The sequence below is a fragment of the Oncorhynchus masou genome, chromosome 29 (assembly GCF_036934945.1).
Source record: "Oncorhynchus masou masou isolate Uvic2021 chromosome 29, UVic_Omas_1.1, whole genome shotgun sequence".
In the NCBI taxonomy this organism is placed as follows: domain Eukaryota; kingdom Metazoa; phylum Chordata; class Actinopteri; order Salmoniformes; family Salmonidae; genus Oncorhynchus; species Oncorhynchus masou.
Genome location: NC_088240.1, coordinates 55003319 through 55026212, shown reverse-complemented (window position 1 = coordinate 55026212; position 22894 = coordinate 55003319). Strand labels below are relative to the sequence as shown.

Genomic DNA, 22894 nt, shown 5'->3' with positions numbered 1-22894 from the left:
AAAAAAAAAATAATCATCCCAGGAATTGTACGAGTGAACCTTCCCTATTCAGCCCTGAATACAAGGGATTTAATAGAATAAAGGGAGCATTTTACTATTTCCATGATCTCAGTGTCATTTTCCATAGATAAAGTGTCCTCATGCGATTGATCAAACATTATAGTTACTTAGCCGATGGTGCTGTGTGTACGTTGAGATATTTTGTGTACCGTGTTGTAAACTAAAGTACCAGTCAAATGTTTGGACCCACCGACTCATTCAAGGGTTTTTCTTTATTTTTACTATTTTCTACTTTGTAGAATAAAAACGAGGAAGTAACACATATGGGATCATGTCGTAGACAAAAAAGTGTCAAACAAATCAAAATATATTTTAGATTCTTCAAAGTAGCCACCCTTTGCCTTGGCGACACCTTTGCACACTCTTGACGTTCTCTCAACCTGCTTCCTTGAGGAAGGCTTTTCCAACAGGCTTGAAGGAGTTCCCACATATGCTGAGCACTCGTTGGCTGCTTTTCCTTCACTCTGCGGTCCAACTCATCCCAAACCATCTCAATTGGGTTTAGGTCAGATGATTGTGGAGGCCAGGTCATCTGATTGTGGAGGCCAGCACTCCATCACTCTAATTCTTGGTCAAATAGCCCTTACACAGCCTGGAGGGGTGTTGGGTCATTGTCCTGTGGAAAAACAAATCATAGTCCCACTAAGCGCAAACCAGATGGGATGGCGTATCGCTGCAGAATGCTGTGGTAGCCATGCTGGTTAAGTGTTCCTTGAATTCTAAATAAATCACTGACAGTGTCACCAGCAATGCACCCCCACACCATCACACTTCCTCCTCCATGCTTCACGGTGGGAACCACACACGCGGAGATCATCCGTTCACCTACTCTGATTCTCACAAAGACACAGTGGTTTGAACAGAAAATATCAAATTTGTCCTCACTAGACCAACGGAGAGATTTCCACCAGTCTAATGTCCATTGCTCGTGTTTCTTGGCCCAAGCAAGTCTCGTATTATTATTGGTGTCCTTTAGTAGTGGTTTCTTTTAATCAATTTGACCATGAAGGCCTGATTCACACAGTCTCCTCTGACCAGTTGATGTTGACATGTGTCTGTTACTTGAACTCTGTGAAGCATTCATTTGGGCTGCAATCTGAGGAGCAGTTAAATCTAATGAACTTATCTTCTGCAGCAAAGGTAACTCTGAGTCTTCCTTTCCTGTGGCGGTCCTTATGAGAGCCAATTTCATCATAGCGCTTTATGGTTTTTGCGACTGCACTTGAAGAAACTTTCAAAGTTCTTGACATTTTCCTGATTGATGGACCTTCATGTCTTAATGTAATGATGGACTGTCATTTGTCTTTGCTTATTATTATTATATTTGAGCTGTTCTTATCATAATATGGACTTGGTCTTTTAGCAAATAGGGCTATCTTCTGTATATCACCCCTACTTTGTCACAATACAACTGATTGGCTCAAACTCATTAAGAGAAAAGAAATTCCACAAATGAACTTTTAACAAGTCACACATGTTAATTGAAATGCATTCCATGTGACTACCTCATGGAGATGGTTAAGAGAATTCCAAGAGTGTGCAAAGCTGTCATCAATGCAAAGGGTGGCTACTTTGAAGATGTCTTCACTATTATTCTACAATGTAGAAAATAGTAAAAATCAAGAAAAACCATTGAATGAGTAGGTGTGTCCAAACGTTTGACTGGTACTGTACCTTCTGCTCTTGCAGCTGTGCTTTCACTACTTTGAACTCTGAAGATGGAGGCTTCTGATTGGCTGTCAGCTCCTCTATCTCACAGACCCAGGTCAACAGTGCTTCCAGGGATTGATGGAACGTTTCAGAATCTGCAAAATCATCTCTCAGAGTCAAGACAGATCTCGTTCCCTGGGGAAAAAGAGAGCATGACACAGCATTAACACTGTTTATAGTAACTCAACCATATGAAAACATGGACACCATGGAACCATTCTGTAATATCAGTGTTACCTTCATACTGTGCAGAGGCAATTGAGATAATACTAAATAGTAAATCACATTAAAAAAAACAGACCAATGCACTGGATATCTTACCCTCCAACGATCCAAGCTGGAATCTTGGTCTGAACTAGAATGTCCATCACTTTGCAGCTGGGATAGAAATATAACAGTCAACACAACACCCGACTTCATTGCGCAATCTACTTTTCTGAAAAAGAGCACCGTCCTGACAAAAATATAACACATTCTGTAGCACATGCTGCTGAAGAGATGTTAAGGAAATTGCAGAGCGGTAAAGATGAAAAGGTGAAGTTCAGACGTTCAATGAAAGAATGGAATGGAAAGGGGGGAAAAAGGAAAGTCAAATCCTAGTCTACTGTACTGAATAATAAGACACTTTAGAGAGGCTGTTTGCTGTTGAAGTTATATTGACCTCAGCGAGTTCCTCAGCTGCTCCAGTCAGAACCCTAACAGTCCTGGTGACTATGGGGTCTCCGCCCTTCTCTCCAGACGGGTACTCCGTCACCTCCACAATCTCTGTCACAACTGTCTCTGTCACTTCCGTCACCTCCGTGACCTCGCGGGAGGCCAAGGTCTTCCAGGACCAGGGGCTGCCCTCTCTAGAGTCTCTCCTTTGGAGGCTTCCTTCTCTGGAGTCTTTCCTCTGGAGGCTGGCCCTCCTCTCCGCTGAGCCTGGGACTAAGCCAGGCTGGGCTAGAGGGGATCTCCCATAGGGGATCTCTTGGACCACGGCATTCCTAGTCAGGGTGCTGTTCCTGGAAGTCTTGATGGGGGAGGGGGTGCCTTGCCAGACATTGTCCAGAGTACTGGTGGTGGTGACCGTGGGGGCGGGGGAGGGGTTGGTCCTTAGGGGTTTGTCCGAGGGAGGGGTGTTGCTGTGAGACACCTCATCCTCTACCTCATCCTCCTTCGTCCTGTCTGTCACCCTCTCCTCCTCCTCCTCCTCCTCCTCCTCCTCCCTCTCTCTGACCACCTCCTCCCGCCTGGTCTCCCCGTGGTGCGTCAGGGGCGGAGCTTGCCATTCGCGGCGCCGCTGGTAGCACTCTTTCAGGAAGTCCTCGTCGGACCTCACCTGCTTGGACTTCTGGCCCAGGCAGCTGGGCCGGCTGATCAGATTACCCATAACCTTTCAGCCCAGGGGATAGTGAGGTAATAGGCGAGAGTGGGCCCCTCTGCCATGCATGCAGGAGATCCTTCAGATGCCTAGAGTGAGACAAGGGGGCTTGAGGTGAGCATCCAGCTTAACTGTAAAATCATTCCTCTTTGACCCCCCAAAACAGTTTGATTTATATTACATGTTTTGTTGATCTCTGATGTTATTGCACCAACTTTGGATAATGGTAAATATCATTATTTGCAATGTGCACGACTTGTGAAAGCAATCACTAACTAAAATATGGTGAAAACTACTACAACTGCAGAAACATATCCATTTAGAGGTACCTATTCGCTCCGTCTCTAACCACGTGCCACCACAGCCACAGCCCATTTGTTGAGAGAGAGAGAGAGTAGTACAGTAAAATCAACAGAAGCACAACAGAGCCAGGGACTCCTGGCTGGCTTACTGTGCAGACAAGCCTAGTTCTTTGTCATACATGCACGGATCTGGGCTCTCTTGGTCTTGGATGGTCTGCACCAGGCACCAGCTAAGACACTCTGTCTATTGAAAAGTGTGTGACAGGCCTGTCCACTGAAAGCAGAGTGTTCAAGGATACCCACTGTTAGGAAACCCACTGTTAAGCTCTAGCAGGCAGGACCACTATTTAGGAAACTATTTAGCCCATATTCGAATATGACAGGCATAAAACGCCCCCTCAGTGATGCATAGTCGGGGAATCACAGATAAAAGATGTCTATGATGACACAGGACACCGTTCCGCTTTCTGATCTTCTTGTGATGACCTGACTTAACTGCAGAGACACTGGGCTCACGAAGCATTGTGAACAGGTTGTACTGTACAGAATTGTGAATGGTAATAGCAGCAAGATTGCTGCTGTGACTGATCACTAACAAATCACATCATCACAACAATTTGGACTGTAAGCCACAGTACAGTCCACCATTTTCAAGTATTAAACATCTTTGCGTGGCTTACAATGCATCCTTTTCCAAGAGTTCATTGGCTAATTCCAACATAACTGCCATGAGTTTTATCCATGACAAGGGACTCAAAGGGTTCAAAGGTGAGTGTATTTGTATAAGTGAGGAAGTTGGCTCCAAAAACCCTGCCAAGCGGGTTTTCTGTTTTACTGGCTCGCTGAACCAGAAGACACCAAATTTTACAGTGCCGTCTTTGCTGGCTGTATCCGCTCTTTGTTCTTTGGTTACAATGAATATTCAGTATTCACAGGTTAGGAGCTCGAAACAGTTAGCTGCATGACTAGATTTGACTGCTCCCTTTGCTGGAGAGAAAACAGCTTGTTCGGCTTGTAGCAGAACACAAACCCCATTGTGCCTCTGTCTGCAGTTTCATGTCATACTGGAATTCTATTCTATTCTATTCATAATTCATAATTCTATTCCGTTCATTCTGCTTCACAGCCATGATCCCCATTATAAACCAGGACGTATCTATCCTCTATGATATAATAAGGGTGTAGCTGAACTGAACATTTTGATTAGGCCTCTCTCTGTGCATTTTTGTAATTATAGTCGTACTATGCACATGTCTGCAACGCAGATGATTTAGGCCATAGCATGGATCCCAGGGGGAACTCTGTGAATACACAGGATCAGAGAGGAGAGTGGCTCACAGACAGATCCCCAGCCCAAGATCAATGATTACCCTGTTAGCCTTAATCACATCCTCGTATTCTCCAGAGGAGAGTGTCTGTGGCCAGGCGGCTGTGCCCATGTTCAGTAGGTTAACAAACCAAGGCAAAAAGGGTGAGGGTGTGCCATGTCTGACTGGCTATTGCACCTGATGTGCTCCCAAGTGGTGCAGCGGTCTAAGGCACTGCATCTCAGTGCAAAAGGCATCCCTACAGACCCTGGTTCGATTCCAGGCTGTATCACAATCGGCCGTGATTGGAAGTCCCATAGGGTGGCGCACATTTGGCCCAGCGTCATCCGGGTTAGGGTTTGCCCATGGTAGGCCGCCGTTGTAAATAAGAATTTGTTCCAAACTGACTTGCCTAGTTAAATAAAACGTGTCGCCTGGAATTCAAACTGAGACGTCCTGTTTGCCCATTGTTTCACTTCAAAATAGCAGACAATGGAAACCGAGCATATCAGGTTGGTTCCCAGGCTACCTGAGTGCACTATCGTAAACTATTCCTATGAGACATACTGTATGTAGCGTGAAGATGCTGTTTGGCATCCTACTGACACACACTTACTACATTAACAGTGAGATGCCATCTGAAAACAAACACCGAGGACGCTAATTACCGCATCAATCCAATCAAATAAAATCAAATTGTATTTGTCACATGCTTCGTAAACAACAGGGGTGGACTGACAGTGAAATGCTTACTTACGGCCCTTCCCAACAATGCAGAGAGGAAAACGTGACAAATGACAACACAAAGAATAAATGCACAATGAGTAACGCTAACCTTGCGATTTGCAGGGGTACGAGGTCATTGAGGTAGACATGTACATATAGGGAGGAGTAAAGGGACTAAGCAACAGGATAGATAATAAACAGTGGCGGCAGCGTATGTGAAGTGTCAAAAGTTAGTGCAAAAAGTGTCAATACAGATAGTCCGGGGTAGCGACTATTATAGCGACCAAACTATCAGTTATGTATTTCAACTCTACTGTACGAGGTAAGTGGGTCATTCTAAGAGCCATCAGGTCCATCAAAATCTCAAATAATCTGCAATTTAACTAAGAATTCAAACAACCCAGGCAATCATTCGACAACAGGTTAAATGATACTGTTTTGACACATTTTATTAAGGCCATGTTGCTATATGATACGATTGTGCACAGTAGCTTGTCCCGCGCTAAAGCTGAAGCCAGGCAACCATTTCACCGAACCCATATCTCAGTTGACCCGGTCCAATCCACCACTTCACCTCCCCTAGAAATGACCCTCGATTTAGACTCTGCCCTTTGTGTGCTGCAACATTCGGATTACAATGTTGCAGAATTTCCCGATGAATCAAATTTAGAGTCGCAATAAAGGGCTACTCTGCAATATACGAAACATGCAATGAGACCTGAAAGGGCAGTGAAATGTCTGCTACTGTTATCTCCATCATTACAAATGGAAATCTATGTATCCTATCACTGATGGACACTAGACAGTTTGAATGTGTGTGCGTTTCTTTTTCGGTGAGTGTCTGTGAGAAACCCACACCTACACCGACATACACTCACACACAAAAGAGAATCTGGTGTTTTTGGCACCATAGTCCCAGATTGTATCCAACCCAAAAAAAATGCATCCATTGACGGGCAAAACCAGACCCTTGATTCCATTAACCACAGAATAATAATCATGAATTACAATCTTGGAGCCGCACAAAGACAGGCCAGTCCCAATTCACGGAGGGTCTCTATGTGGTAATCAAGATAGCGGTCTTCTAATTAAAGCCGACAGCTGTGCGTTCACCCGTCACGGGTCTTATCACAGATATTTTTTTTTTTTAAAGGTCATCCGTTCAAGAGTAAAACACAAACAATTGTATCAAACTGTTTTGTTGATTTAAACGCCTCACATTGCACATAGGAAATAATATGAAATATCTAATACATTAAACCCAAGATGCAAATTGGCTATGGTAAGACAACATGTGACGGTTGCATCCAATGGTGAAATTGTTTGATATTTTGGTGAATTGCGTTTAAAACTGCACATGTTGGTTCTAGCACCACAATGCTATTTTTTTAATCATTCTGATCATGACAAAATGTAGCAAGGGTTCATAGAATTTTCCCAATTTCACATATCAAACTCACTACTTTCTTCCTGAATCAAATTTGTAAATTAGAATATTCTATCTTGCACATTACCATTATCATGAAGACATTATACTTACAACTGTGTGAAACAATCAAAAATACATATTTCCTATGTGTGGAGTGAAAATAAAAACATACTTCTAGCTTCACATTCACTGTTCAGACTCGGAACTGTCCCTTTGGCCCAATGTGGACCAGTGAACCAATGGCCATAGCCACGTTGCAGCATCACATGCTCTTCCAAGCTACAATCACAGAAGAGTAAACTCCTACTGAACTTTTCTTACAAGCCAATCCAGGCCTGGTGGCAGTTTTGGCGGTTTGAGATTTAGGTGACGCACACTTACCCTGGAGCAGAGATGAGGCACAACGGCTAGAGCAAAGGAATTCAGCTAGTCCTCAGTCACCATTCAAAAAGGAGAGAAAAAAAAATCCTGCCTTGTTTGAGCATCCTTTGAATTGGCCTCCCTCCCTTCCCAAGAAGTCTCCTCACGCACATACACTCACAACTCACTCAGACATCCTCACATCAAAACACACTCTCTAAACAAAAACACACAAGCCCTGATAACCCATGCTTTCCGTTGCTCACAGCCACAGGCAAACAATGTCCTCCTCTCCCCTCTCACAGCACCCCCTCCTCCCCTCCCACCAGCTCCGCTCCTCTCCCTCTCTCCTTTGTTGTTGGAGCTCCGATAGAGGAATTCCTTCCTTGTTCACACCACCAATAGGATGATGGTGCACCCGGATCAAGACAATGTATTTTCAACGGCTCAACTAGATTCCCTCGGTTCCCAGCCAGAAAATGGTTATTGCATTGTGATCACACTCTGGTAGATCCATATGACCGCAGGCCAGAGGCTTGTGCTCCTGTGCCAGACAGTTAGACAGCAAAGTGCTTCCCTTACCTTCCTCCTTTCTACCCCCCCCCCCCCTCCTCGATAGCCCCTCCCATAGAAGGTTTTATTTGGGCTCTGAAACTCCATGCTGCTTGTGGTGGAAAAAAAAGAGAGAGTGAGAAAAAAAGCCTTCTAAAGAGCTCCGGGTCGCCCTCCTGGAAACATTCACATGCCTCCAGCTGCCTCCAGCCCCTTCTCTCTGCCTCTAGCTCACACAGCGCCGGCAGGGGCAAGCAGCACAAGGCCACAAAAGGAGGGACCTTAACCCACCCACACCCATTCACCCCCATCTCCATTCAGTCAGTGCAGCAGCCTTCACAGCAGCAACAAAGACATCAAATTACTGTAAAAACATCTCTGATTACTTTTCTCAACTCACTTCCAGACCCATACAACTCCTATGAAAAACAAAGAAGGTAAATGAAGACGAAATTGAGAAAATTGGATGTTGGCAAAAATAGACCTTTCTGACTCCTGGGAAAGCTATGACGGAACCAAGTGGAGGTCATTTATCAAACTACATTTGCATCTAACTAAATCTCAACTATGCAATAGCATCTACATGTGATTTGTCTTTTTACATGAACACTGTGTAACCTACTTGTTTTATGTCCTATTATATCTATTATAGGGAGACTAAGACTAGGGAAACCAACACCCCAGTTGAATGAAACCAGCTAATCACACACTCATGTGATCACCTGGAGATGATGTGTGTCGTGATCTCCCCTGGGATAAGAGCTGGGAGTACTACGAGCTGTGAGTAAGTGGACAGGTGCAGGGCAGCAGGTGCACTGGAAGCCCTGGAGGACAGGTGCATTTTAGGTCACTCCCTTCAAAGAGGTGTTTATTCCCTGAAGCCCTGAACAACCTAATTTAACATCTCTGTCTGTCTGTCTCTCTCTCTCCTTTTCTTTCTCTCTCCCTCCTCCAATATTCTCCCTCTCTCTCACACACACTCTCGGTCTCTCTCTCATGGACACGCGCAAGCCCCCTCCCTCTTCTATAATCTACAGTCTTTCAAAATCAAATCAAACTTTATTTGCTACATGCGCCGAATACAACAAGTGTAGACTTTACCGTGAAATGCTTACTTACAAGCCCTTAACCAACAGTGCAATTCAAGAAGAAGAGAATATTTACCATCTAGGCTAAAATAAAAAGTAATAATAAAAAGTAACACAATAAGAATAACAATAACGAGGCTATATACAGGGGCACCGGTACAGAGTCAGTGTGCAGGGGATGCAGGCTAGTTGAGGTAATCTGTACATGTAGGTGGTGGCATTGGAATCAATGTCTCTAGAATGATTAGTCAGAGGAAAAAGAGCATGGCAGATGGAACAGGGGGCAAAAAATGGACTCTTTCTGGGCAAAGACAGAAGGGGACACAAAATCACATGTCCCCCCCCTTTTCACTGTGCCAGGATTAGCTGATTACCAATACACCATCTTTCTGTAGTGTAAACACAACATGTTTCACACTGATGCCAAGATACTGTCATACCGGTATTGCACGTCTTCATGCGAGATTCAACCTTAGGCTTATTTACTCAGGCGTGAATGTTTGTTTATGACAGTGTTACTTGCCACTTTGAAAACAATGAGGGACAAGGGAGTAACTGGGAAAGAAGTGATAGCATGAATCACAAAGGAGACTGAAAATGCCCTGGCTGCGAAGGAAAAGTCAATTCAATAGCGTGACCCCCACGGGGTCAAGTTATTTAACCCTGTGACTACTCCATCCCTGTGTGTCCTAAGTTAAACTTGCCTCACATATTAGGACCTCCCACACTTTACCTTCTCCGTCCCAGAGATCTGAACCTGCAGGCAATGACAGAAATGCACGGACATCTGCAATCGACAGTTCAGAGAGATTGATACTCTCGGCAGACAAGATCAAGCTTTCAAAATAGTAGCAATACTCCAGACAAAGGGTGTGGTTGGTCCCACAAGAGAGCAGCAGTGTCTTCAGCTGTTGAACGAAGAGCAAGTGTGCCGGCCCTCCTCCTTCTTCCTGAGTGGGTCTGGCATGGATGAGACCCCGGGATGCCAGCTAGCTCCAAATCCTCTTCTAAATAATTGAATCGTTTCACCAAACCCGCTCTCCCTTTCCATCTCGCACCATGGCCTTAACCACACGTAACCCCCGTTCCAAAAGACTGGCTGGTGTACAGTAGTTGAAGAAGCACTGGAACACTGGCTATCAATGGGGCTACGAAGCAACACACCATTAACAGGCTGGGCAGCCAGGCAATTGATAATTTCCCAGTTTCTCTACCATTAACCTCCCATCTGCCCCCTATGCTGTATGTAAGACTGGGAAGTGTAGGTTCTGATATGGGGGATATAGGGGCCTGACAGAACACGATTCCAAATTGGTTGCAAATGGGGCCAAATTTGATCACAGACCCCATGTGCCAGAAGACCTGAGAGCACTAAAGTAGATTAATCCTGCTGGCTGCCTGGCATGTCCCCCCTTCTCCTTCACAACCTTCCTTCTCTTCCCTCTCTGCTCTGCCTTCAAATTAAACAAGACCTCAGTGGATCCTCTATGGCTCCAGTAGCCTATGTGGTAATTAGCACTTTGGCAGCCACACCCACCCCTCAGATAGGGAGCCCTCTTCATGAGGAAATGAAAAAGGGGTCCCCTTTATAGGTCAAAACTAAAGCACCATTCAACACCATTACACACACACTCACGCACGCACATGCAGGCAGGCAGGCAGGCACGCACGCACACACACACACACACACACACACACACACACACACACACACACACACACACACACACACACACACACACACACACACACACACACACACACACACACACACACACACACACACACACACACTTCCATGAAATGTGTGGGTTTGGGTGAAAAGGAGTTAGGGGCTTCCCTGGGGTGCCTGGATACTGGAAATCTTAGTCACAGGGTGGAGGGATTCAACAACAAAATCAACGACCCAACCCCCTTATGTGCTTGGTCTGTTCACAAGGAAGATTCGATTGAAAGCTTCCACAACAAGTAAAGAGTCAGAACATAAAAGAAGCCGCTACATTGTCAATAACCTTTCAGTATTCCGATGCAAAGGTCGATGACAACAAATGTAAAAGAAACACAAAAACACAAACAATCCCAGGACCAGAAAGAAGTGGATAACCACAATTCAAAACATGATGAAAACACGCACACACATACACACCACCACACACACAATCCCTCCCCTCCTTATCTTTACCACTTGGTGATTCACAGCAATCAACACCAACGCATCTTCCCAAGTCATTATCTGCCTTTCATCAGAGAGAGGGGCTTCTGTTTTCCCACTGTCACCAAGACAGAGGAGATGAGAATAGGCTGCTATCTCTCACCCCTCTTCCTGGTCTGTTTACAGGTTATGTATGCAGGGCGTACTTGAGATGCAGACTCTGCAGTGGACCAAGGGAAATTAGAGACCTTTGGAGACAGAGGGACACAGACACTCTTTATCCAGCAGTTTCTCAATAGCGGGGGGACGGAACAAAGAAGAGGGGCCTTAATACGTCCCTCTGAATGGAGAGATCGCTTTTCTGACTTTTGAATGACGCAAACGCAGCACTTCCTACACAGTGACATCACTTCAAGTCATTTTCACCAGGTGGAACATTCAGCGTACACCTCTAGGCCAACTTTTTATTTTAAACAAATCAAATTTCAGCTTCACAGCTGTTTATGAATCACCTTCACTTGGTTTATGGAGGCTGTTAGGCTGTATGAAGAAACAAGGTGCCGTTCAACAGCCACGGAATGAAATCAAATGTCCCAAAGTGGAGTGAAACAGTGAAGTCGTTCAAAAGTCAAATGTCAAATTTTCCATTGCAAAACATTTTGCTACAGTATGTTCTAATGAACATGGCTCCACTGTCAGAGCATGTGTAAAGGAGCAGGTGTGTCTCTCTCCTGTGTATTGTTGGCGTGTTGGGGGAAGTTGTGTTGTGTCTCATTCATGCAGTTCGCAGAGCTAACGAACGAGTTCCCACAGACCAGACTGAAAGCAGCAGTGGTGCAGACCAGCAGCATTAACATGACAAAAGGCTTATGGAGGGGTGCACTGTGATAAAGGCACAGTGCTGATAAAAGACTACCTGCATTTAACCCCATGCTCACTGGGAGAGGCACAGGAGCCCCCCCCCCCCCCCACACCCTCAGCTCACCACTGAACATAGGAGTCTACCTTACAGCTCATTAAAAAAAATCTGAAACACTGACTCCTTTAAATTGAGTCATGCTTGTGTCATACACACATTTCTGAGTCACACGCACAAAACAAAGTGTGACGATGGCATCATAATGCAAAAGTATTTCGCAATTGAAGACTAGGGAAAAACAATTAGCTTTGGCTTGATGGATAAGTTCACCCGAAGGTCATGTGTATTTATCCAGTTTAAACCCGGATTATAAGATGAAATAATTCAGTTGTTACGCCAGTTAGCGTTATAATCAATGAATCAATCAAACAAACTGTCACGACTTCCGCCGAAGTTGTCTCCCCTGCCTGTTCGGGCGGTGCTCGGCAGTCGTCGTCACCGTCCTTCTAGCCTCCACCGATCCCTTTTTCGTTTGTCTGTTTGTTTTGTCTTATTAGTTTCACCTGTGTTTCTGTTGTTTGGTTAAAATAGCTTCCCTATATTTAGTAGGTAGACCCGCCCTTGTTTTGTGCGGGATTGTCTTTGTGTTACGTGTGTGCATTTTAGGTAGTGGTGGATTTTCTTTTCTTTAACTTGGCACCCAGTGGTTTTTGGGTTGTCTCGTTGTGTGTCCCGCGCCCTGTATTTGTTGGGCTTATTATTTTGTTGTGCCTGAGTAAAGCACTTAACCTCAGTGGAACTCTCTCTGCGTCTGATTCCTGCACCCACCCAGTCCCGCGTGACACAAACAATTAGGACAATGGCACTTTTAGTAACACTAAATGTACCAAAACCTATCAATCACAAAAAGGTCCTCCTTTCCCCCTGAGGTAACACAGTACTCACAACCACACAAAAAATAAACACAAAGAAGACAAAAAGGCTAAAGGAATGCAGAGAGGAGCGACATGATGCTGAAACACACAGTATGACGATTGATTCAATCAGTGTTCATGTTGTAAAGAGTCTCGTTGTGCTCTTCAGTCTGGTCATATTGATGTTTCATGCTAGTCCGCTTTAAATCTGTGGATTAGGCTAGTTATCGGAGTCGAGGCCCTTGTTCATTATCCTAAGTCTAAAAGAACACTGTTACTGTTTGTGATATAAAATATCACCCTTCAAGACACACTAATTATTGCGCAATGCTGAGATGTCATTGTCCGCCACTAACAGATAAAAAAGACTAATGGCTGGGGGAAACACAACAAATGCCTTTATGGCCAGACCACAGGACTCGGTAAGATCCTGTTTTTCTTTCCTTCTTTTCTCTCCGTCCTCATCCTCCCATCTGAGTCTAATGTCCTTTTCAGTCTGTTCGCTCATGTGTGCAGTGGGCCTCCACTGCTGAGCGTCTCTCCAGCCTCCCTGTCCCAGCACAGCACAAAAGAGCTTGCCTGCCTGCCCCTCTCCCCAAAGGAAACTTGCTGCAGGACATGGAGGAGCTAAGACCACCACCTCGATCTCCGCTTGAGTCCGTCTGGCTCTAGATTATTCTCTCTCACTGATTCCCTTGCTCTTTTTCCTTCTGTCTGAAGTCATATGCCTGTATGTGTAATGTGTCTCCCTCTTCTGACTCTTGATCTGTTGTTTGTACAGTTTTTCTCTCGTTCTCTGTTTAGTGGTATCATGCCAGCTCCCTGGGTGGGAAAGCATTTATTTCTCTGGGGCTTAGGGCATATTATTCGATACTGATGCTCAGCCCAGCGCCATGGCGTATTACACAATAGGGGCCAGTCTCAAATCACTGTTTTTCTTTGTAATTTTCTTTGGATTTCTCCCAGCCCACACGATTACCGTTAGACCAACAAGTTGCATCATGGGGGATGGGTATTGTCCAGTCTTCTAGCATCCTGTGAATGGATAATATATCAACATTGTTCACTCGTTCTTCTCCTTCACTTAATATCCAGCCGCCTCTCCATCATTGTATTTTACTCTGTGTAATTGGATGCACAGCAACAGAGGATGGAGGACGATGTACGTCTTTAATGGTTCAGTGGATATCCATTGATGATTATGGCAATAGATGGATAGCCTCATTCAGCAGATCTCACTACAAGGATGTTGCTTTACTAAATATGCCAAGGCCCTGTTCATTCTACTGTTAACTGCATAATGTGCACTAAACCTCTGAGAATAATTTTACGGAGGGAAAAGACTGATGTTTAGCAATGTTGACATAAAATGTATATTTCATATATATAAAACAAATGACATTCAATCTGTAGGTTAAATCAGTGAATGAGAGAAAGGTAACAAACCGAGCAACTCAACAACCCAACTGACCGTATGGTCCAGAGGAGGTAGCCTCATCTCCATGCTCTTCAGCCAGTGTCGCAGGGCTCGGATTTGACCTCTGAACTCCCCCTGCCATTGGCTCCACTCCTCTGACTCCCTCCTGGAAGCATACAAGCCCCACAAAGCTTGTGTCAATATCACTATTCATCTCATACATTTGAAGTCGGAAGTTTACATACACTTAGGTTGGACTCATTAAAACTCGTTTTTCAACCACTCCACAAATTTCTTGTTAACAAACTAGTTTTGCCATGTCGGTTAGGACATCTACTTTGTGCATTACACAAGCCATTTTTCCAACAAATGTTTACAGACAGATTATTTCACTTATAACTCACTGTATCATAATTCCAGTGGGTCAGAAGTTTGTATACACTAAGTTGACTGTGCCTTTAAACAGCTTGGAAAATAATGTCATGGCTGAAGCATCTGATTGGCTAATTGACATCATTTGAGTCAATTGGAGGTGTACCTGTGAATGTATTTCAAGGCCTACCTTCAAACTCAGTGCCTCTGCTTGACATCATGGGAAAGTCAAAAGAAATCAGCCAAGACCTCAGACAATAATTCTAGACCTCAACAAGTCTAGTTCATCCTTGGGAGCAATTTCCAAACGGCTGAAGGTACCACGTTCATCTGTACAAACAATAGTATGCAAGTATAAACACCATGGGACCACGCAGCCGTCATACCATTCAGGAAGGAGATTAATCTACTTGAGATTAATTTAGTTTGGTGCGAAAAGTACAAATCAATCCCAGAACAACAGTGCACTGGTGCATGTCACAAAATAAATGGCATCATGAGGGAGGACAATTATGTGGATATATTGAAGAAACATCTCAAGACATCAGTCAGGAAGTTAGAGCTTGGTCGCAAATGGGTCTTCCTAATGGACAATGACCCCAAGCATACTTCCAAAGTTGTGGCAAAATGGCTTTAGGACAACAAAGTCAAGATATTGAATTGGCCATCACAAGGTCCTGACCTCAATCCTATAGAAAATGTGTGGGCAGAATTGAAAAAGCATGTGCGAGCAAGGAGGCCTACAAACCTGACTCAGTTACACCACCTATGTCAAGAGGACTGGGCCAAAATTCACCCAACTTATTGTGGGAAGCTTGTGGAAGACTACCCGAAACATTTGACCCAAGTTAAATAATTTAAAGGCAATGCTACCAAGTACTAATTGAGTGTATGTAAACTTCTAAACCCACTGGGAATGTGATGAAAGAAAGAAAAGCATAAATAAATCATTCTCTCTACTATTATTCTGATATTTCACATTCTTAAAATAAAGTGTTGATCCTAACTGACCTAAGACAGGGAATTTTTACTAGGATTAAATGTCATGAATTGTGAAAAACTGAGTTTAAATGTATTTGGCTAAGGTGTATGTAAACTTCCGACTTCAACTGTATGTATAGGAATACCTGCCTAACCAGATACCTACTTTAACTTCAAATACCTAGAGTATTGTAAACTACTTTTCCAGCTACACTGAAAAAGGAATTTGTATTTAAGCAATAAGGCACGGGGGGGCACAACGCATAACGGAACCCTATACACAGCCCTTAGCCGTGGTATATTGGCCATATACCACAACCCCCCGAAGTGCCTTACTGCTATTAAACACTGGTTAACAGGTAATTAGAGCAGCAAAAAGAAATGTTTCGTCATATCCATGATATACCACGGCTGTCAGCCAATCAGCATTCAGGGCTCGAACCACCCAGTTTATAATTTAGCATCTTAGCATTTTTTGGAAGGATAAATACTGTCATTAAGATATTTTTTCCATATCGGGTGCACCATTTAGAAAGATTAGCACTTTTTTGTATACTGAACAAAAATAAATGCAACATGCAAGAATTTCAAAGATTTTACAGTTACAGTTCCTAGAAGGAAATCAGTCAATTGAAATAAATTCAATAGTCCCTAATTTATGAATTTCACATGACTGGGCAGGGGATTTCACATTCTGGGAGGGCATAGGCCCATCCACCCACTTATGAGGCAGGCCCACCCACTGGCAAGCCAGGCCCAGCCAATCAGAATGAGTTTTTCCCCACAAAAGGACTTCGTAAGAGAGTGGCCTTTTATTGTCCCCAGCGCAAGGTGCACCTGTGTAATGATCATGCTGTTTTAATCAGCTTCTTGATATGCCACACCTGTCAGGTGGGTGGATTATCTTGGTAAATGAGAAATGCTCACTAACAGGGATGTAAACAAATGTCTGTAAACGACCTTGCGCGGTTCTGATACAAATCTGTTTCTATGTATCTTCAAGCGGGCTCCCGTCGAGCGGTTTTAGACACTGCACCATTGACAGTTATTTTTTATGTTTTTTTCTCATTAAAATTATTGTTTACTGAAATAACTAATAACTATACACATACCAATTACCCAATGTTTGTAACTGGACCGATTTACACATACTTTTTGCTATCATCTTTGTACTGTTGGACCATCCAGGTCAATGACTTTAGATCCAGGCACACTGGTCCACGAAACTGTGACAATCGACCAACTGTCATCATCACCGGCCACTTATTCAGTGTGACCTGACTGATGGTGGGTGATGGGCATGGAGCTCAGTACAACATGTCTAACACATTGAATTTGTATTTAATTACCAATGTTATGATCTTGAAATGCATACAAAAAGGAAAATTCACCAATATGTGAATTGTTGAAGTTGTGATGGCTATGTCTTTAATTTAGCCATGGCCACCTTGTTTTTGCATTTACTAGGGATGCACGATATATCGGTGAACATATCGGAATTGGAAAAATGCCAATATAGATATTGGCCCGATGTCAAGTTTAACGGTGATGTGAAAAACCAATGTCAAAGCTGACGTGCATACCAATATAACGCACACTGCCGTTCAAAAGTTTGGGGTCACCTAGAAAGGTCCTTGTTTTTGAGAGAAAAGCACATTTTATGTCCATTAAAATAATATCAAATTGATCAGAAATACTGTGTAGACATTGTTAATGTTGTAAAATACACATAGGTTGACAATAAATGTGGCTACAGTCAACCGCAAAGTCCACTATTGTGCCTAATCCTTATTGTGGCTAGCTTCACAGAGATGGGTCCGACCACCATTAATTAAATAACAATTGTTTTATAAATTAGGGTTATTTTAGATGATGACACCTAGCTATATAGTTAGCTAGATAATGATTGCTACTGAAACAGATAATGTAGTTTTGCTATGTTTTTCCGGAAGAACATTGTTTGCATCCATGAGCGAGCTAGCTTTTTTTATGACCAGCACTGTAGGTGCGCGAGACTTTACCAGCATCATAGCATACGTATCGATGAATCGTTGTGACACATGAAATACGAGTGATAGCGTAATCAATGTGTAATAACTACGCAAAAAAAAGTATGGACGTGTTAAATTATTATGTGACGTGCAGTCACATTCAAGTCCTGATTGGTCAACAAGCTTTTTGAGACGTCAAATAGTGTTTTGTGACGTGTATCTTTATTGGCATGCAAAAAGTCCCAAACGGCATCCATAGAAATCCTGATTGAAAATGAAACGACTGAACAAATGAACAATGAAAAAGCACAACAAGTAAGTGTAATAAATATGTTTTGATTATGTTTTACTGGTAATGGGGACATACGTAAATGCCAACAAAATAAGTTTTTGGTCAGTGTGGTGTGTGTGTGTGTGTGTGTGTGTGTGTGTGTGTTTCTGAGTGTAACCTTTATTTAACTAGGCAAGTCAGTTAAGAACAAATTCTTATTTACAATGAAGGCCTACCCCGGCCAAACCCGGACGATGCTGGGCCAATTGTGCGCAGCCCTATTGGACTCCCAAGCATGGCCGGATGTGATACAGACTGGATTCGAACCAGGGACTATAGTGATGCCTTTTGCACTGTGCTGCAGTGCCTTAGACTGCTGCGTCCATACTGTATGTGTGTGTTAACTATGTAACTGTACTAGACTGCTTTAAACATTTTAAATATTGGTTATCAGTAACAAGTGTTTTTGGCAAGGAAAATATTGGATATCGGTATCTGCCAAAAATGCTATATCGGTGCATCCCTAGCATTTACCCATACCCAGAGCTTGGTTCCTTGGAAGTGGGTGTTGCCAATCCATACACACTTTCCTCCTGAAACAGACAACAAAAATAAGAATACATCAGAGATTATTCATTTGTATATGCTTTCACTCAATATACAGTATAATACAATGAATTAGTGCAGCTGAATTGGTAGTGATCAGGACACTGAGTTTGCCCTCATCGATACATTAGTATAGTACTACCAAAGTTCAAATTCAGGTATTTCGTTTTACTGCTCCGTACTGGTAGGTCTGTTACAGCCCTGTCTTCCCAAAGCACTGCCTCACCCCATTCTCAGATGTCTTACCTCCTCGTCACCTCTCTCTGGGAGGGGTGGGAGGGACAGGGTCAGTGAAGGGTAGTCAAGGCAGTCATTAGAGGTATTCTGGCAGGTAGACGCCCCATCTCTCATATTGGCTGGATCTTCCATCAATGTCAAAGGCTAACATTAGCATAGAAAGAAACACACGTAGACATATATATAGACCAAAGAGCACAACTTCCACACCCTTCCACACAGACTGTATATCTAAGTCTCTAATAACGTTCTCCCAAGTCGCTGACAGAAAATGTATCCATGAAATTAAGTTGGTAGTTAAATCGTGATTGAGGGGATGAGGGTTCATTGTTTGCTTGTATTCCAAGACCTCTGATTCCAAGAGTACATGAGTTGAAATTACGTGTAAGTCAAAATAATAGTGCCCTCATAATGGTGAAATTAAATAATGCAGACAGTAGTGCTTGTAGACAGCAAGTAGAGGGCATTAAAGACACTACTTCATTCACCTATAATGATTCTACTATGGTATACTGTAACAGTGGTGTAAAGTACTTATATTGGTTCTGTACTCTAGCACTTTGAGTTTGAAATGGTACAGTAAGGGTGAAGTGCAGACTGTCAGCTTTCATTTGAGGGTATTTTCATACATATCGGATGAACCGTTCAGAAAGTATAGAAGCTTTTGTACATAGTCCCTCCCATTTTCGGGCATCAAAAACATTGGACAGTTTAACAATGCAGAAAAAAGTCATCATTGTTAATATTTGGTTGCATATCCTTTTCATGCAATGACTGCTTGAAGTCTGCGATGCATTGACATCACCAGGCGCTGGGTATCTTCCCTGGTGATGCTCTGCCAGGCCTGTACTGCAGCCATCTTCAGTTCCTGCTTGTTTTCGGGGACTTATTGCCTTCAGTGTCCTCTTCAGCATGTAAAATGCATGTTCAATTGGATTCAGATGCGGTGAGTGACTCGGCCAGTCAAGGATTTTCCACTTTTTGGCCATCAAAAACCCCTTCGTTGCTCTAGCAGTATGTTGAGGGTAATTGTCTTTTTGTATGATGAAGTGCCATCCAATGAGTTTGGAGGCATTTGGTTTTATCTGAGCAGATAAAATATTTCTGTAGACTTCAAAATTCATTGTTCTACTTCTGTCTGCAGTCAGATCATCGATGCAGACAAGTGAGCATGTTCCACTGGCAGCAACAGGCCCAAGCCATAACACCCCCTCCACCTTGTTTCACGGATGAGGTGGTATGCTTTGGATCATGGGCATGTCTTTTTTTTCTCCAAACTTTCCTCTTTCCATCACTCTGGTACATGTTAATCTTTGTCTCATCTGTCCACAATACTTTTTTTCCAGAACTCTTGGGGCTCTTTTAGGTGCTTTTTAGCAAACTTTAATCTGGCCTTTCTTTTCTTCAGGTGTATCAGTGGTTTGCATCTTGTAGTGTATCCTCTGTAGTCCTGCTGGTGTAGTCTTCTACGTATGGTTGACTTTTACACATCTACACCTGCATCCAGGAGAGTGTTTTGATCTGTTGGGCTGTTGTCAGGCGTGTTTTCTTCACGATAGAGAGTATTCTCCGGTCATCCACTACAGTGGTCTTCCTCAGTCTACCGGGTCTTTTGACATAATTTAGTTCACCGGTTGTTTTTTTCTTGTTAAGGACGAACCAAACAGTTGACTTGGGCATGCCCAGGGTTTTTGCAATGTTCCTGATTGATTGATTTTCATTTCTGAGCCTTATGACGGCCAGCTTCATTTGCATCAACACTGCGGTCTTCCTCATGTTCTCACACCCCAACAACAACCTCCAAAGGCAATAGCAAAGTCTAGAATCAATACTATTCATCAACAGCTCTCCTACATTCACTAACGACACAAATGAATACACCTGCCTAACGACACACATCTGTGAAGCTAATTCAACAAATACTTAGTACCTTAAAATGGGGGGGACCATGTACAAAAGGTGCTGTCATTTCTAAACGGTTCATCCTATATGTATGAAAATACCCTCCAATTAAAGCGGACAGTCTGCTCTTCACCATCATTGTCATTGTACCCTTTCAAACTTAAATTGCTACAGAACCAATATAACAAAAGAATGTCACTGTCCAGTGAATGATGGTGCTCACTGTAAGTATAATACTTTAAAGTAATACTTATGTCATTTTTGGGGGGTATCTGTACTTTACTATTTATATTTTTGACAACTTTTACCTTACTACAGAAAACAATGTACTTTTTACTCCATACATTTTCACTGACACACAAAAGTACTAGTTAAAACTTTGAAAGCTTAGCAGGACAGGACAATGGTCAAATTCATACACTTAAACTTTAGCAATTACATTTACTTCTGATACCTAAGTACAGTATATTTAAAACCAAATACTTTGTCTTTTACTCAAGTATTATTTTACTGGGTGACTTTCACCTTTGTCATTTTTTATTAAGGTATTTTTTTACTTAAGTATGACAATTGTGTAATTTTTCCACCACTGTACAGAACAATGCTTTTAAGCTTAAGTATATGCATACCACAATACAATTACGAAACTAAAGTATAAGGCCTACCACAAAAAACAATGGCTTAAACTGAAGTCATATGAATCGTATTTGCACTCACTGTATATATATATATATATATATATATATAGACTTTCTTTTTTTCTACTGTATTATTATTATTGACTGTATGTTTGTTTATTCCATGTGTAACTCTGTGTTGTTGTATGTGTCGAACTGCTATGCTTTATCTTGGCCAGGTCGCAGTTGCAAATGAGAACTTGTTCTCAACTAGCTTACCTGGTTAAATAAAGGTGAAATATATATATTTTTTTAAATGGAGCAATTTTGCATGAAAAACAGAGTATATCAGATGCTGCTACCAATAAATTGGTTTATAGCCTTTAGTGTGAATATCTATACTGTGCCTACAGGTACACACAATGTAATCTTATGTGTTATGCTGAAAATAGTGATATGTTCTGTATGCTGTCCGGTCACTGTGTAGATAATTCCATGGTCAGTGTGATTTACCTGGATATTGAAATGTAGTTGACAAGATTACCTTTTTAAAGCACATTTATTTACATTAAAGTGTTATCATCAAAACATACACCAGATTCCACTCACCATGCCACTCAACACAAAAATATGTTAATGAGCAAAACCAACCAGTTAGTTTTGATTAAATATCTTGTTACCACTTAAATCTGCATTTAACAAAACAAGTTTTGCAGAGCAGATTCATGTCCTATTCTCTTCTTCTTACAATAATTTTCCCCCAATAATATTTATTTACCAAGTTAATAAAACATGCAAAGCAAAAATGTATTATATAAGATGTGACAAATATGATGAAAAATGAAAATGAAGATTTACAGAAGTAAAACACTTCCTAGAAGCAGAACAGAAAACAAACATACTTGGTATGGAAAACATACCAATACTGGTTGAAAAGCGACATATGACAAAGCTTCAAAATCATTTTTGCAAAGGAAATATCTAAAATGTCAGAAAATGTCTTGAAATGTACTCATCCTATAAAATATGTACATTCATTCAATGTATTGTCGTATCAGATCAGATATTGCAATGTCATCTCAGCAACTATTTACTTTGGTTCTGACTGATGTTACATTGATGTTGCTTACAGAAAATTAAGAATTACATTGCATTTCATCTTCATGGCGCTGACCATGTGAAAGCCCATAAACATAGTCATGTGTAAGAGGTGTAATCCAAAATGGGGGGATTATGATCAATATTCAAGTACGAAAGTTGGACAAAACAAAAAATTAATGGAGTTTGTTCCTAGTATGGTATCCCAGGGAGACTTCAGGGGTCACAAGCCTCAACTGTCTTCAAAAATGAGGGAGGTGCAATGGAAGCAAGGTACTCAATGGCAGATCTAAAAACAAAACAAAAATTATAATTTGAGACAACAAAACCAACAGTAAAAAAATATATTTAAAAAATCTGAAATAATTGTAATGCAAACAAATAAATACATTCCAAATGTATTTGATGATTTAATGCTTTACATGGTGGATGATGAATTTACCTGCATTTCTGGATGGTGAAGCTGTTGAATTGGGATATCGTCCCTGTTAAGAGACTCATCAGCCATGTCCATCTGAGTATCTGCAAATCCCCATCGAATTCTGATGGAATGAGACATCTGCCAAAAAAGGGGAATCAA

General features: G+C 42.3%; 1 protein-coding gene and 1 long non-coding RNA gene across 2 annotated transcripts in view; both read right to left on the bottom strand.

The window, feature by feature from the left end:
- Window positions 1-1821: 1821 nt before the first annotated feature.
- On the bottom strand, window positions 1822-14397 carry LOC135520027 (uncharacterized). Its single transcript, XR_010452337.1, has 3 exons — window positions 14294-14397; window positions 2092-2148; window positions 1822-1905 (listed from the first exon to the last, which is right to left on the bottom strand). It is a non-coding gene; the product is annotated as an uncharacterized LOC135520027 (long non-coding RNA).
- A 7359-nt stretch (window positions 14398-21756) lies between these two features.
- The window catches only part of LOC135520026 (plectin-like), a 96295-nt gene continuing 95157 nt past the window's right edge, over window positions 21757-22894 (bottom strand). The window contains 2 exon segments of the mRNA XM_064945333.1: window positions 21757-22603; window positions 22757-22873. The gene's annotated coding sequence lies outside the window, so the exon portion shown is untranslated.